We start from the raw sequence: 16,771 nt of genomic DNA on the forward strand, positions 1-16,771 counted from the left end.
TGCCTCAGAGTTTATTTAATTTGGACCTCTAGCTTGCCAGAGTATCAGCCCTTGGCCTACGTGTCCCATGCTTCCACATCCAATCAACTTTCTCTTAAAATCAAACAAGAAAAAAACTGCACTAGAACTACCTTTTAAAAATTATATAAGTAATATATGAACACAGGCTTATAAATAATCTAAAGTATCAAATTATATAGAGCAAAAACTGTAGCTCTTGTATATTGTCCTCTCCAAATTATTCTCCTTCCCAGAAGGAATCATTACGAACAATATAGTATAGGGGTGCCTGGCTGGCTCAGTTGGTAGAACACGTGATTCTTGACCTCAGGGTCATGAGTTTGAGCCCCACATTGGGTGTGGAGTCTACTTAAAAAAAAAAAAAAGATAGTATAGTATATATCTTGCCAGATCTTTCACTATGTTTTTACATGGAAGTGTATGAATATAGTTTAAAATTTTCTTTAACAAGAACTTATATCTTCTTTTTTTTTTTTTTAGCAAATACTGCTGGGAAAACTGGATAATTACATGCAAAATAGTTGGACCCTTAACCTTATATCATGTACAAAAATTAACTCAAAATGGACTAAAGACCTAAATGTAAGATCTAAAGCTATAAAACTTTTAGGAGAAAACATAAGGGAAAATCTTTATAACACTGGATTTGGCAATGATTGCTGGGATATGACAGGCAACAAAAGAAAAAATACATAAATTGGACTTCATCAAAATTAAAAATTTTGTGCCTCAAAGGACAATGTCAAGAGAGTGAAAAGATACCCCACAAAATTGGAGAAAATATTTACAAATCACATATTTGATAAGGGATTAACATCTAGAATATGTAAAGAACTCTTACAACTATACAATGAAAACCCCAAACAACCCAATTAAAGAATGGACAAAGGAACTGACGTTTCCCCAAACAAGATATACAAACGGTCAATAAGCACATGAAAAGATGTACAACGTCGCCAGTCATGAGGGAACTGCAAATCAAATGAGATACTACCTCTCACCCATTAGAATGCCTATTATTTAAAAAAAGAAAAATAACAACCGTTGGTGAAGAGGTAGAAACACCGGACTCCTGGTGCGTGGCTGGTGGGAACATGACCCGGCGCAGCTGCCACCGAAGCCTCAGAAAGTTCAACACAGAGTTACCGCATGAAATGCAATTCCACTTCTAGGTCTATGCTCAAAAGAATTGAACACAGGTACTTAGGCAGACACTTGTACACTAGTGTTCACAGCAGCATTATTCACAATAGCCAAAGGGGGGAACAACACAAATGTCCACCAGTAAGTGAATGGATAAGCAAAATGCAGTATATACACACAATGGAATATTATTCAGCCTTAAGGCAGAATGGAATTCTGATACAGGCTATAACATGGATGAATCTTGGAAACATGCTAAGTGAAATAATGCAAAAGGATAAATATTGTATGATTCCACTTATATGCTTTATTTATTTATTTACTTACTTACCTACTTAAGATTTTATCTATTTATTTGAGAGAGAGCAAGAGTGAGAGAGATCATAGAGGGAGAGGGAGAAGCAGACTCCCCGATGAGCGAGAGCCTGACTCGGGGCTCAATCCCAGGACCCTGAGATCGTGACCCGCACTGAAGGCAGATGCTTAACGACTGAGCCACCCAGGCACCCCTGGCTATCTTTTTTCTGATATTAAAATTGATCAGTGAGGTCAGCCTGATTTATCTATTATAAAGTTCCCCATCAGCTTTTTACTTGATGATTTTAGCAGTCACTGATGAGTTCTCCTGAGATCTATTATTCTTTAGGATTGAAGTATGGCGATATTCTTTTTCTGTCATTTCTTAGTCATTTATTAGCTGAAATTATTCTACAAAGAAGAACTTTCCCATATCATCTATTTTTGTCACCTTATACTACAGTTAGGACAGAAAAGACAGAATAAATAGTTGATTCTTTCTCTTTATTTACAGGTTTCAGAATAATGAGTTATATATAATTTAAACCATCAGGAAATGGACGAGGTGATTTCTAAGGTCCGTTTGAGCTCTTATAGCTTATAATTTTTCTTCCTCATGAAAAACATTTATGCTTTAATTCTCAATTTCATAAAAAGATTAGTTAATATAGTCCAGTGAAATATAGAGAGTAGACATTCCTTTTACGTATAGCATAATTTGCCAAATAATTTGCAATAATCTTGTGGGTTTGTCTCAAAGTACTAGATAGTTACCAGCTTTTTTTTTTTTAAGAGGGGGAGAGAGAGAGTGGAGGGGAAGGGCAGAAGGAGAGAGAGAGAGAGAATCTTAAGCAGGCTCCATGCCCAGTGGACGCTTAACCAACTGAAACACGCAGGTGCCCCTACCAGATACTTTCTGAGAGGACTACTTCCCTATCTTCTCAAATTTTTATATAAACATTTTTAAAGCTAAATTTAGAATGCAGAGAACTACTGTTTACTCTTTGTCCTGATTCACCGATTTTTACCATTTTCTATACTTTTTCATATTCTTTCTTTTTTTTATTTTAATGTTTTTTTATTATATTATGTTAGTCACTATACAGTACATCCCTGGTTTCTGATGTAAAGCTCGATGATTCATTAGTTGCGTATAACACCCAGTGCACCATGCAATACGTGCCCTCCTTACTACCCATCACCAGCCTATCCCATTCCCCCCCCCCCCCGAGGCCCTCAGTTTGTTTCTCAGAGTCCATAGTCTCTCATGCTTCATTCCCCCTTCTGATTACCCCCCCCTTTCTTTATCCCTTTCTTCTCCTACCAATCTTCCTAGTTCTTATGTTCCATAGATGAGAGAAATCATATGATAATTGTCTTTCTCTGCTTGACTTATTTCACTTAGCATTTCACTTAGCATTCACCTAGCATCTCCTCCAGTGCCGTCCATGTTGCAGCAAATGTTGAGAACTCGTTCTTTCTGATAGCTGAGTAATATTCCATTGTATATCATATTCTCTTTCTTATTCTGTCGTAGATACACACACACACACAGACACACACACAGAGCATATGTATAGAGTTATCTATATTCATAGACATCTATCATCTATACACAATACACACAGACATATTACACATGTTTTCTATGCCATTTGAGTGTAGGTTGCATGCATCATGCCCCTTAATATTTCTATGTATATTTCTTAAGAACAAGATGCTCTATATACAAATATTGAATCATTTTAATGTTATACACCTGAAACTAATATAATGTCATGTGTCAATTATACAACCACAAAATAAATTCTCTTATATAATCACAGTTTACTTATCAATTTCAGGAAATTTAACTCTGACAAAATATTTTTATTCAATCTACAGTCCACATTCCAATTTCATCAGTTGTCCCAGTAAGGTCCTTTATAGAATTTTCTCTCCCTCTAAGACAGGATCCAGTCCAAAATTACATATTGCATTTAGCTGTTGTGTCTCATAGCCTGTTATAACCTAGAACATTTCCTTAGCCCTTCTTTGTCTCTTATGACATTAACAGTTTTGAGGAATACAGGTCCACCTCACTCTTTCTCACTGCCATAATCATACACGTTGTTCAATTCTCAGTCATAAGTTACAAACTGCTGATTTAAGCAAGAGATGAATTTAATCAAAAAGGTGTTGGGGAGCTCCTAGAATTTCAAATAATCTCAATAAAAGTATTTTACTTAGCATATATAAGTCAAATAATACTGTTTATAAGAAAATATGAAAAATGATACTTTATTAAGTACTTATAATGTCCTGGACACTGTCCTTATCACATTACATGTATGGTCTTATCTAAAACAGCTCTACTAGGTAAGTACTCTTTCAAATACTCTTAACTCGCATTTTAATAATGAGACAATGTTGTGGATTACGGAGGTTAAGTGGATTGCCCAAGGATACACAATTCATTGTCTGACACTAAAGTCCATCCTTTTTCTATTCCCCACTTTTAAATGGCAGCATAACTTGAAACTTTCCTGTAAGATATTTGCTCGAAAATAAATGATTTGTGATAATCTGAATCATTAAGTATTGCTTCAGTTGATAATATGTAATAAGAGATGTATGGTGAAAAACATACATACTTTAATAGCTTTCTTCACCTTTAAAAATACTTCACAGACACAGGCTAACGGGAGAGGAGCTGACTAGCAAATCCTCAGCGTGCACATCAAAATGTACCCACTTGGGGGCACCCACAATGCAGCTTTTCTGCCTGTTTTCCTGCCCAGAAGCTTCAAGCCATGCAGAGCTGGAGTTGAGCCAGCTGATGAATTTAGTCTGCTCTCCAGGACTCAGCCAGCCAGATCTGAGGTCTCAAGAAATAGCCTTCTGCATCTCCAAGTTTGGAGAATATCTTACTTACCATGTTGCCTGCACAATAAACTATTATGTGCTATTTAAAACATTAATAATTAGTGTACTTACTATAGGCCAAATGTGCTAGATATGTTAGTAAGATTTAAGAACCAAGAACTAAAAATAATTTGCTGATTAAAAATGATACATTTGTCCAAAGAAGTTTTTGGATTATTGCTATGACAAAATTAGGAACATAATAATTAACTAGCAGGGGTAAACATGTGCCATAAAATAAAGCTAAAGTAAAGCTGAGCATTTTAAATTGATCTTGCCTGTGTACTCACCGAGGGCGTGCTCTCTGATACGCGGATGACTGGTGATCTCCGGGACAAGGAGGCTTCTGATGTAACCTCTAGGTCAGTCGTGTGGCCTTTAGCTGCGTCACATAGGAGAGATGCTCCTGAAATATACGCCAGAGATGTCACTGACCCAGATGCAGTTGCTGAGACCCTGTCTGGAAGTGGTTATTATTCTAGAGCATAAGGAAAGAAGGTATAGAAAATGAGGTTGTATTGGACATCGCTGTCACAGGGTCCTTTATGCCCACCACCTCGGCCAAAAGTGGCTGTGTTTTGTACCATATAAGTCTGTTTCTCATATGTATGAGGAGAGAGCCGCAATATAAACTGGGGACAGCTCGTGGGGTGGCCTGGCTCAAAAAGCTCTATTCGATGAGGGACAACCAGACTAATCACAGGCTTACTCATGGGAACCTGATTTGGGAAACAAAATATGAGGCGGGTATCAAAAGGAACTGATAAGAAAGGATGTATTGAGGGGTATAATGTAGAATAGAGGCCAAGATCAAATCTGGGTTATAAGGAAGCCACACTGTGAACAAAGTGAGACAATAATAAAGCAGAAGTTACCAGAAGGAGAAAAGAGAAGAAGGATCCAGTTTTTAGTGCAAGGAGTAGCAAGACATGTGAGGAAAAGCAGGGAAGGGGGAGGCTGAGGCATGTTTGTGATGGAGCACTTGAGAGAAGAGTCCTAGCTCTTGCCCCTGAGGGCCCTTGGGTTTCTGTTCCTGTCAGGTCCCTGTTCATTGATTGCCATGTGATCCTGGCTCCATCCTGACTCTTAAAATAAACAGCCATTACTTGTGGAAACTTGAGTGAATATTTGTCCCCCTGCAACCAAACTAACATAACTACGTGAGTAGTTATGAGAGAATAATAGTGCTGCTTTGAGTCCTAAAAAAATTGTGGTAAAATATACATAACAAAATTTATTAAGTAAAACTTTAACCAGTTTTGAGTGTAGAGTGAGGGGCATTAAGACCATTTGCATTGTTGTGCAACTACCACCACTATCCATCTCCATTTATCATCTTCCCAAGTTCTATACACATTTTTTTAAAAAGTAAGCTCTATGGCCAACATGGGGCTTGAACTCACGACCCCAAGATCAAGAGTCGCGTGCTCTATTTGACTGAGCCAGCTAGGTGCCCCAATATCATTAAAAAATAACTGCCCACCATCCCCTCTTTGCAGCCCCTGGTGGCCACTATTCTACCTTCTGTCTCCACGAATGTGTGAGGAGTCTTTCTTGAATGAACAGTATTCGTATTAGATGATTAGGATACTATTTACACAGCAAACCTGTAAGAGACAAAACCATTGCCCAGAGTTTTGGGAGAGCTGGAGTTACCCCAAATAGCCTGGAAAGTGTAAACTATTTATTGCGTGTAGTCAGTCAACTGCAGGACACAAACCAGACAGGAAACCAAACTTGAATAGAAAGCTCCCAAGGGAGTCTGAGATGTTGAGCTATAGTCTTTTGCCATGTTCTAGCAAAGGGGTTGCTATGTTTAGAGGAATACGTCCTTCATGTATGAAGTAAAATGACCATATCTGTGGGGGGAAAGACTAAGATCTGGAAAGAAAGGAAGCCAAAGAAATTGTGGGTTAAGGTCTGTCATTTGTATATGGCTAAAATAGAATTATTGTAGCAATAGGACTCTTGAAACTTAAACTTTGGAAACATCCTTCTAAGGGGCTTCAAAGTGTCATAGAATATATAACTTGCCAGTGGTCATCCTGGACCCTTAACAGTGGGTCTATGAGGAGATGAGAATAAGCTTCAGCTTTTAAGGGTTTGGGGGACTGACCTGACCAGTTTCCAAGGAAGCTGGCCCAGAAGTCCAAATCACAAATTAAGGCATTCGATAGGGTGAGCTGGGATCCTGCAGCAAGAGTCTCTGAGCAGTAGCTATGCTGGTGAAACTCAGTGGGTGATATCATTTTGGTTCAGGTGAAAACAGGATCCCAGAGAGCATGTGGGGATGAGGGACATCGTTCAGACCCTGCAAAAAATAGATTGACCAAGACTGGATGGATTGAGAGAGTCCAGGCCAAACAAATGCATTCAAGGCAGGTCTGGACCACTGAATAAACCAGAACTGGTGTCCAAAGCCCATTCCTACCAACTGAATTTCTATGACAGAGATTTATGTGGAGGCTGCCGTTTGTCCCTTTTAGGCAGGATTGGGGAGAGGAGAGGCAGCACCTAAACGTAGCCATGTTAGGTTCTCTTTAGCGTGCCAATGGGGTGGAGCTAAGCCTGAAGGTTGAACATATTAACTTCCCAACTCTGGGCTTGAGCATGCAACAGAGAATGTGACAACCAGTGTTTTGCTGCAGAGTCTGGAAAAGTTCCATGGCTTTATTGACCAATCCCCTCTTTCGGATCATTCCAAGTAAGGCTAAGTGGGCATTGTCCTGAAAAAAATGCAACTTCCCTATTTCAGAGACCATCAGCTGAACTCTGAATGTGAGCCTGTTATGTTTGGTCAGGGAACTCATGCTGAAAGGTGTCCCGGAAGAGAGTGCTGTGGCACTTACCACTGGGATTCTATGTTATTCTACATACTTTGTGTATCCCTTCAGATCCTCTTTTAATGGAACCGTTCAGATCCTTTAATGGAACTTATTAGCCCAGCCATTAGAAGTGTTGTCAGCAAACAGCCTTCAGTTGTCAGCCCCTGCAGCAATTATGTAACAAGGAGATGGCCTTGCCCAAGGTTATACCCTTTTCAGGGCAGCCATGTCCAGTGATTGATTAATGGGGAATATAAAGACACTGACATCTCAGCTCAACTTGAGTCAACTCTGAAGGACCATTCTAGCTCCAGCACTTTCATAGAGTCAGCTGAGATATCTTCATTTCTGCCCAGTTTTGCTTCTGTCTCAGGTATGTTCTGAATGTTTGTGTCTCCCCCAAATTCATATATTTAAATCCTAACCCCCAAAGGTGATGGTATTGGTAAGGGGGTATTTGGGAGGTGACTAGGTCATGAGGGTGAAGGCATCATGAATGGGAACAGTGGCCTTATAAAAGAGATCCCACAGAGCTCCCTCGCCCCTTCCACCATGTAAGGACACAGCAACAAGGTGCCAGGTATGAAGCAAGAAGAGGTTCCTCACCAGAAAAGGTGACCGTGCTGGTGCCTTGATCTTGGACTGCGAGACTCCAGGACTGTGAGAAAGAATTTCTTTTGTTTATAAGCCCCCCGTTGGTGGTGTTTCGTTGTAGCAGCCCAAACAGATGGAGATAGTCCCCTTCCCTCCACAGATGTTCATCTGAAGGGTACTCCTTTATAAACAACCTTGCCATGGGCCTCAGTTTTACTTTGGTGCTCATTCTTAGTTCTTGTTCTTATGTCTCTCTTCTGGTGACCTGCCTTATGCCCCAGTCATCACACTGGGGCCTACCTGGTCCTGTTCTGACTTTGTTCTCAATGTGGGTGCTATTGCCATTTTGATTTCCATTCTTTTGAGGAAATGTACCAACACTGGCTAAATGCTAGTAGCATTCTTGAGCTGTGTATAGCCAGAAGTGTTTCCAAACATTTCCAAACATCTCCTAGCTTATTGAGACACCCGAATTAAGAAACACCAAGTCAGAATACCAGCCCAGGACCCAGGGGCTTTGTGCTGAACTCAGCCTGGAACCTTGTTCTCTGAGGGCAAAGCATGCCTCGCCATGTCCTCGGATTTGTTGTGCCCTGTTGTGTTCATCTGCTAGAATGGTTGAATGGCCACTCCTTCACTAGGTCCATCTCATCTGTTGGAGCCAGGAGAGACCGAGGCAAGGAAGATGAGGCTGAGGGCTAGTAGTAGGTCCACACAACATTATTATTACATGTAACCACTGTTAATAAGAATAGTGACCATTTAATCGCAGCTTAAACTGGGCTTTCATACATTAGCCCATTTAATTTTCACAATCACCCTAGGAGATAGGAACTATCATTTCTCCATTTGATGAGTAGGGAAACTGAAGTACATGATTGAGTAACTGGCCCAGGTCTCACAGCTGGTAGGAGGCAGAACTGAGATGCCACCACAGGAAGCTGAGCGCTCTCAACGAATCACCTCCCTTTGTTTCTTTTCAGTGTTAAGTTGGACCTCAGCAAAGTCAATAGTAGTCTAAAGGGCCATCATCATCTTACAATAGATGAGTTGCTGAAAAATTGAAGGGAAACCAAATATTTGTCTCATTTTCCACAAATTATATTAAGATTTTATCCATGACCCTGAATTGTCATCAGTTCAGAGCTTCCCAACAGTGAATTTGGTGTGTGTGAGATCCTGATCTCTCGCCCTCAGAGTGGACAGGTAGTCAGCAGCCTCTCCCATTCGCTGTGCTGGGATGTGCAAATACGATCATGTCTGTGTGCGCCCTCATGTGAAACAGGGAGTGAAAGCACAACAATTGGTGGATAGTTCAAGTTTTTCTACTCTTGACTTCTAAGTCAAATACCTATACTATGACAAATGTGCTGGGTAGGGTTGAAGCTTAAAGGAGCTTTTTTTTTTTTTTTTTTTTAGCTCAAGTTAGACTGCAGCTTACATTTTTGGATATCAGATCTCTTCCCAGATGGGAAGAAGGTGAGGTTTCAGTATTTGAGAGACACAGAGGTGTGAGGTACCAGTAGAAGAGTTTTGAGAGACTACATTCATTAGAAGATGTCAAGGTCAACGAGATTGAAAGAGCGCACTGAAATCTGAAATCCGGGGCAAACTTAAATATGGTGCTGTGAGGGCACGGCATCTTGAAAGTGATTCACAGCACATAGGACTTTGCCTAAAACCACAGGTTACATAAACTTCATCTTATCTAGGGGCTTCAAATAAAGTGATGGACCAATCAAAGAATTATTTCAGCAAAGATCTATATGAATGTTCTTTCAATAAAGACTTACCTGTGTTTGTGAAGGCCTGAAGTACTTCTCCTCAAAGCTTGTGTGAAGTATTCTGAGTAGTTAGAACAGCTCTTCTCAAACTATGCTGCACGTTAGAATCACCTGGGGGAGATTTAAAAACTCTTGAGGCCCCGGCTGCACCCTATCCCAATTAAATCAGAATCTCTGGGCCTAAGGCATAGGCATCAGTATTTTTAAAAATATCTCAAGTAATTCAAACACTGAGAACATGGTTTAGAGCAGTGGTTCTCAAACCTGAGTTGGGCATTAGAATCCCCTGGAGCGCTTGTTAAACCCCAGATTGCTGGGCTCCGCCCCAGAGTTTCTGATTCAACAAGCCTGGGGTGGGGCCTGAGAACTTGAATTTCCAGGAGTCGGCCAAAAGGGGGCCAGTGCTGCTGGTCCAGGGAACCACACTTTGAGAACTGCTAGTTTGGAAAATTAATTTACATATTCATTAATGCCATCTGAAGACCTGTAAACCGTAAATTTTTGGCTGGGCAGCTTAAGTAGATGCAACATCCTTGGAAAGGAATCTAACCACAGTTGTGAGCTCACTGCACGCACTGGGGCTTTGGCAGGGTTACATTCGTGCCCATCTGTTAGGCTGGCAGCATGCCCGCGGAGAGTGTGCTATGCCAGTTTCCGCAGGGCATAGGTGCTAACCAAACACGGTTGTGGAGGGGGCAGCTTTCATCACACAGCAAGTGCCATTTCTTGGGCCAGGCAATCCTGCTGTTTGCAAACAGCTCCAGCCTGAGGCCACATGCTTCCTTACATCTGTAGGTGCTTGAGGACATGATTAAAAAATAAATAATCAACAAATGGTTGATTATGTTTCTCCCTCAATCTGCCTTAGCGCTGTAATTTGGCTTGTAGCGAGGCTCTCTCTCTTCGGTGAGCTGGAAGCCATTCCTAAGGACTCTTCGTGTGCAGCGCTTTACAACAGGAAGATGTGGATCTGCTGCATTTATTTGTTGTAGATGTCATGATCTGTTTTGGGCTGTCTTTATATTTATTTATTTAAATTTTTCTTTATTTAGAGTTTTAAATTTATTTATTTTTAGGTGTTTTTTTTTTCTTTATTTTTCTTTAGGTTTTCACTCTTATTTCTGAGCTTGGTTCCCTCCGCCACCCCCCCCCCGCTTTATCACCAGTTTTCTGAAGTATCTGATTTGATTTTTAAAATATAGACGAGTCCTATTACAAAGTTAGATTGGTACTGGGGAAGTTTCTGCTACAGAATTCTAATTACATTATAAATCAATTTCATTGATTATAAATCTAAGTGTATATGTTATTTTATTTGTCCCATCATAAAACCTGGGCTATGAGATCTTTGAGCACTTTCAGGTTAGAACATTGGTTTTTAGTTTAAAAATTGTTTGAGCTTCTTTTTTTAAAGATTTTATTTCTTATTTGAGACAGAGAGAGTGAGAGAGAGAGAGCACGAGTGGAGTGAGGGGCAGAGGGAGAAGCAGGCTCTCTGCTCAGCAGGGAGACCGATGCGGGGCTCCATCCTGGGACTCTGCGATCATGACCTGAGCCGAAGGCAGACGCTTAACCAACTGAGCCATCCAGACAGGCCTTGTTTGAGCTTTTTAAAATAAATAAATAAAAAGTAAAACAGTAAGAAAGAAATCCATTGACCCATGAGAAAAAAACTCATTGATTTACAAGACCTGCAAAAACATTATTTTCTTTTAAGAAAGCATACTGATTATGCTGGGATTGGACATGGGAGCTTATGGCTGGGAGAATGAGTGGGCAAGGAAACATGAGAAGAGACAGCCCTCTCTATTTACTATGGTTGGATTTTATATCGGGTTAAGTGGGCTTGAAAGGGGAGTCGGGGTATGAAGCGTTATGTACCCCACATTCCAGGGAAAAGAACATCTGGCTGTAAGATATAAAGCAAAGCTAGATAATGAATTGTGACTGTGGAAAACCATTTTTATCAGTTATCCCCACTTAGTTGGATGAGGAAAGTCACAGGTAAAAGTGAATTCAGAAATGAGAGAGAATCAGCTAACATGCCTCATTAGCCTCCAAAGCCCTTGAAAGTGTCTAGAAGTCTCCTTCACAATTTCCACAGAAATTTCACATCGACCGTTTCTCCAACTTCTGTATACAAGTACTTTCTCTTTAAGGCAAGTTTTTTAAAAATTAGATTAAATTAAAGAAAAATTTTTATAATTGTTACTTTATTAGTAATAATGATTTTTCAAGACATTTTTTATTCCTTTTTATCTTCAAGGTTGGATTTATGGCCATATTCAAATAGGATTTGGGGAATGAGCCTACGGACTCATCTAGCATGTACAACATCATTACTTTGAGAAAATATGATCCGAGTCGAGCACACAGCTCAGAAATGGGCAAAGAGCTTGGGAAGACAATCTATTCAAAACTTGTGAATCATCTGCACATGAGTTTTATGAGTAGGAAATCAGCGTGCTAGATATACTTTTCATACTCTTCTCAGGGTAGTATGCAGTTCATAGACTAAATTACTATCCCCCACAACCTTAAAAAACATTCCTTTGGAACAATCTCTAATTATCTGAATAAATCCGCCTTGTATACAAAAAGTCCATAGTTAAGAGTCTGTTTCTTGGATTGCCTCTCTCTCTCTTTCTCTCTCCCTCCCTTTGCTCATTTGCTTTGTTTTGTAAATTCCACATATGGGTGAGATCATATGGTATGGTTTATGGTTTTCCATATGTCTTTCTCTGACTTATTTCACTTAGCATGACACTCTCTAGCTCCATCCATGTTATTGCGAATGGCAAGATTTCATTCTTTTTTTATGGCTGAATAATACTCCATTGTATGTAAATACCACATGATACTCTATATAGAAAGACCAAAAAATTCCATCAAAACACTGCTAGAACTGATAAACGAATTCAGTGAAGTCCCCCGATACAAAATCAACGTACAGAAATCTGTTGCATTTCTATACACTAATAAGGAGCAGCAGAAGGAAAATTAAGGAATAAATCCCATTTATAATTGCACGAAAACCAATAAGATACCTAGGAATTAACTTAACTAAAGGGGTGAAAAATGTGTACTCTGAAAACTGTAAAACACTGATGAGGAGCACCTGGGCGGCTAAGTCAGTTAAGCGTCTGACTCTTGGTCTCAGTTCAGGTCTTTGATTTCAGGATTGTGAGTTCAAGCCCCACCTTGGGCCCAATGCTGGGCATGGAGCCTACTTAAAAAATAAACAAACAAACAACAATAACAACAAAATACTGATGAAAGAAATTGAAGATGATGCCAAGAAATGGAAAGACATTCCAGGCCCATGGATTGGAAGAACAGATATGGTTAAAATGTCCATACTACCCAAAGCAATCTACACATTTAATGCAATCCTTATAAAAACGCCAACAGCATTTTCACAGAGCTAGAACAAACAATCCTAAAATTTGTATGGAACCACAAAAGACCTCGAATAGCCAAAGCAATCTTGAAAAAGCAAAGCAAAGCTGGAGGCATCACATTTCCAGATTTGATGTTATATTACAAAGCTATAGTGATCAAAACAGTATGGTACTGGCACAAAACTAAACACATAGAGAACAGAATAGAAACCCCAGAAATGAACCCACAACTAGATGGTCAACCAGTCTTTGACAAAGCAGGAAAGAATATCCAGGGGGAAAAGACAGTCTGTTAAACAAATGGTGCTGGGAAAACTGGATAGCCACGTGCAAAAGAACGAAACTGGACCACTTTCTTATACCACACACAAAAATAAATTCAAAAGGATTAAAGACCTAAATATGAGACAGGAAACCATAGAAATCCTAGAGGAGAAAACACAGTAATTTCTTTGACACTAGCTGTAGCAACATCTTTCTAGATATGTCTCCTGAGGCAATGGAAACAAAAGCAAAAATAAACTACTGGGACTACATCAAAATAAAAAGCTTCTGCACAATGAAGGAAATAATCAACAAAACCAAAAGGCAACCTACTGAATGGGAGAAGATTTTACAAATGACATATCTGATAAATGGTTAGTATTCAAAAAATATAAAGAACTTATACAACTCGACACCCAAAAGACAAACAATCCAATTAAAAAATGGTCAGAAGACATGAATGGACATTTTTCCAAAGAAGACATACAGACGGCCAACAGATGCATGAAAAGATGCTCAACATCTCTCATCATCAGGGAAATGCCAATCAAAACCACAATGAGATATCACCTCACACCTGTCAGAATGTCTAAAATCAACAACATAAGAAATAACAGGTGTTGGTGAGGATGTTGAGAAAAGGGAACTTTCATGCACTGTTGGTGAGAATGCAAGCTGGTGCAGCCCTCTGGAAAACAGTGTAGAGGTTCCTCAAAAAGTTAAAAATAGATCACTGAGTCTTTTAGACTTAAAATTTAGTCTTAAATTTTATACTCCAGGGGAGTGCCTCACTTCTTTCTCTCTAGTCCTGTGCTGGTTCTGGTTGGATAAAAACTGGGGCAGCTCTGGGTTTTGGGTAAGAGGACAGTTTCTTTGGGACATGGCATAAGTGCAGGCCAGCCCTCACTGCTTTGAATTTCACTGTTTAAGATTCCAATTCCAGGAGGCAAGACCCTGATAGGCCCAGTTTGGATCTGATTCTTCCTCCTCTTGGCAGATTAGGGGGTGGGGTCACCGTGTTTGATGGTTTCACCCCAAGGATGCAAGTTTGGCTTAACATATAAAAAAAATCAATGAATATAATATACTTCATTAATAGAATAAAGGACAAAACCCAGAAGACTACCTCAATAGTCATAAAAAAGCATTTGACAAAATTTGACAACCTTTCATGACAAAAACAATCAACCAACTAAGAATAGAAGAAAACTTCCTCAACCTGTTAAACGGAATCTACGAAAAATCCACAATTATGTCATACTTGGTGAAAGACTGAGTGCTCTCCCCCTAAGAGCAGAAACAAGACAAAGATATCTACTCTCTCCACTTCTACTTAACATTGCAATAGAAACTCTACCTAAGGCAATTCGATTATTTTATTAAGAAATAAAAGACATCCAGTCTGGAAAGGAAGAGGTAAAAATATCTTAACTTGCAGGCAGTACGATCTCATCTATAGAAAATCCTATGGGATTCACTAAAAGGCTAATAGACCCAACAAATGAATTCAGCAAGTTGCAAGACACGAGATTAATATACAAATCAATTTTATTTCATATACTAGCAATGAACAATCCAAAAATGAAATTAAGAAAACATTTTCATTTTTAATGGCATCAAAAAATAAAATACTTAAAATAAGTTTAACAAAACAAATGTCAAATTTGCATATTGCAAACCACAAAATATTGTTGAAAGAAATGAAAAAATATTTCAATAGATAGGAAGACATCCATGCACATGGATTGGAAGACTTAGTATTGTTAAGATGATAATACTCGCCAAATTAATCTCCAGTTTCGACACAATCCCTATAAAAATTCCAGCCAACTTTTTGCAGTAACTGACAATCTGATCCTAAGATATATATGAAAATGAAAGAGACTCAGAATAACCAAAGTAATTTTTAAAAACAGGAATAAAATTGGGCAATTCACACTTCCTGATTTCAAAGCTATAGCAATCAAGCCAGTGTATTGCCAACATAAGGATAAATATATAGATCAATGGAGTAGAATTGAGAATCCAGAAACAAATTTGTATATTTATGGTCAATTCATGTTTTGGCAAGGGTGTCCAGACAATTCAGTGGAGAAGAATATTATTTTCAACACATGGTGCTGGGACAACTGGATATTCACATGCAAAAGAATGAATTTGGAAGCGTATCTCATGCCATACACACAATTTAACTCTAATTAGATAAAAACCCTAAATGTAAGCAATAAAATTATAAAACTCTTAGAAGAAAACATAGTCGTAAATCTTCATGACTTTGAATTAGTCAACAGTTTCTTAGCTATTACACCAGGGCCCAAGGAACAAAAGAAAAAATAGATAAATTGGACTTCAACAAAGTTAAAAACTTTCGTGTTTCAAAGGGCACTATCAAAAAGTGAAAAGAGCCCACAGAGTGGAAGAACATATTTGCAAATTATATATCTGATAAGGGTCCAGAATATATAAAGAAGTTTCACAACTCAAGAATAAAAAGACAAATAGTTCAGTTAAGAACTGGCAAAGGATTTGAACAGAAATTTCTCCAAAGAAGATATACAAATGGCCAATAAGCACATGGAAAGATACAAAATATCATTAGCCATCAGGGCAATGTGAATCCAAACCACAATGAGATATCACTTGTTGTGGGTTGAACTGTGTCCCCCAAAAAGATGTGTTGAAGTCTTAACCCTGGTACCTGGAAATATGACTTTATCTGGAAATAGAGTCTTTGCAGTTGTAGTCAAGTCAGAATGAGGTCAGACTGGATTACGGTAGGTCCCAATAAGACTGGAGGGGAGACACAGATACAGTGGAAACTTTCACGTGATGACAGAGCCAGAGATTGAAGTGATGCATCTATAAGTCAAGTAATGCTAAGGCTGGCTGGTAACACAAGAAACCAAGAGAAGGGTATGGAATAGCTTTTCCTTAAAGCTTTTAGAGAAAGCATGACCTTGCTGACATTTTGATTTCAGACTTCTACCTCCCAAAACTGCGAAAGAATGAATATATGTTATTTTCGATCACTCGGTTTCTGGTAATTTGTTGCAGCAGCCCCAGAAAGCAAATATACTACTCGCTCCCACTAGGACGGCTATGATAAAAAAGATGGACAATAACAAGTGTTGTGCAGTTGGGAAGAAATTAGAACCCTCAGATATCGCTAGTGGAAATGTAAAATGGAGCAAACACTGTAGCAGACAGTTTACAGTTCTTCAAAAAGTAACCATATAGAGTTACCATTTAACACAGTGATTCTGCTTCTAAGTATGTATGAAAACCTATGTCCACATAAAAACTTGGACATGAATGTCTATTAGCAGCATCCTTAATAATAGCCAAAAAGTGGGAATAATCCAAATGTCCATCAACTGTGGATTGGATTAACAAAACACGATGTATCCATATACTGGAATGTCATTTGGCAATGAAAAGGAATGAAGTACTGAGCCATGCTACAAAATGGGTGAACCCTGAAAACATTAGGCCAAATGAAAGAATCACGAAAGACCGTATGATTCCTTTAATATGAAAT

At 39.0% G+C, this 16,771-nt stretch overlaps 1 long non-coding RNA gene across 2 annotated transcripts in view; it reads right to left on the minus strand.

Annotated features, from left to right (window-relative positions):
* Positions 1 to 4,551: 4,551 nt before the first annotated feature.
* Positions 4,552 to 16,771, minus strand: part of LOC148110765 (uncharacterized) — a 61,716-nt gene continuing 49,496 nt past the window's right edge. For both annotated transcript variants that reach the window (XR_015725836.1, XR_015725842.1), the window contains 2 exons: positions 9,578 to 9,679; positions 4,552 to 4,771 (listed from right to left, as the gene is read on the minus strand). This is a non-coding gene — a long non-coding RNA (uncharacterized LOC148110765). The remainder of the gene's footprint in view (positions 4,772 to 9,577; positions 9,680 to 16,771) is intronic.

This window comes from Ursus americanus, chromosome 1, assembly GCF_024610735.1.
Source record: "Ursus americanus isolate L20-20 chromosome 1, mUrsAme1.1.p, whole genome shotgun sequence".
NCBI classification, from domain to species: Eukaryota; Metazoa; Chordata; class Mammalia; order Carnivora; family Ursidae; genus Ursus; species Ursus americanus.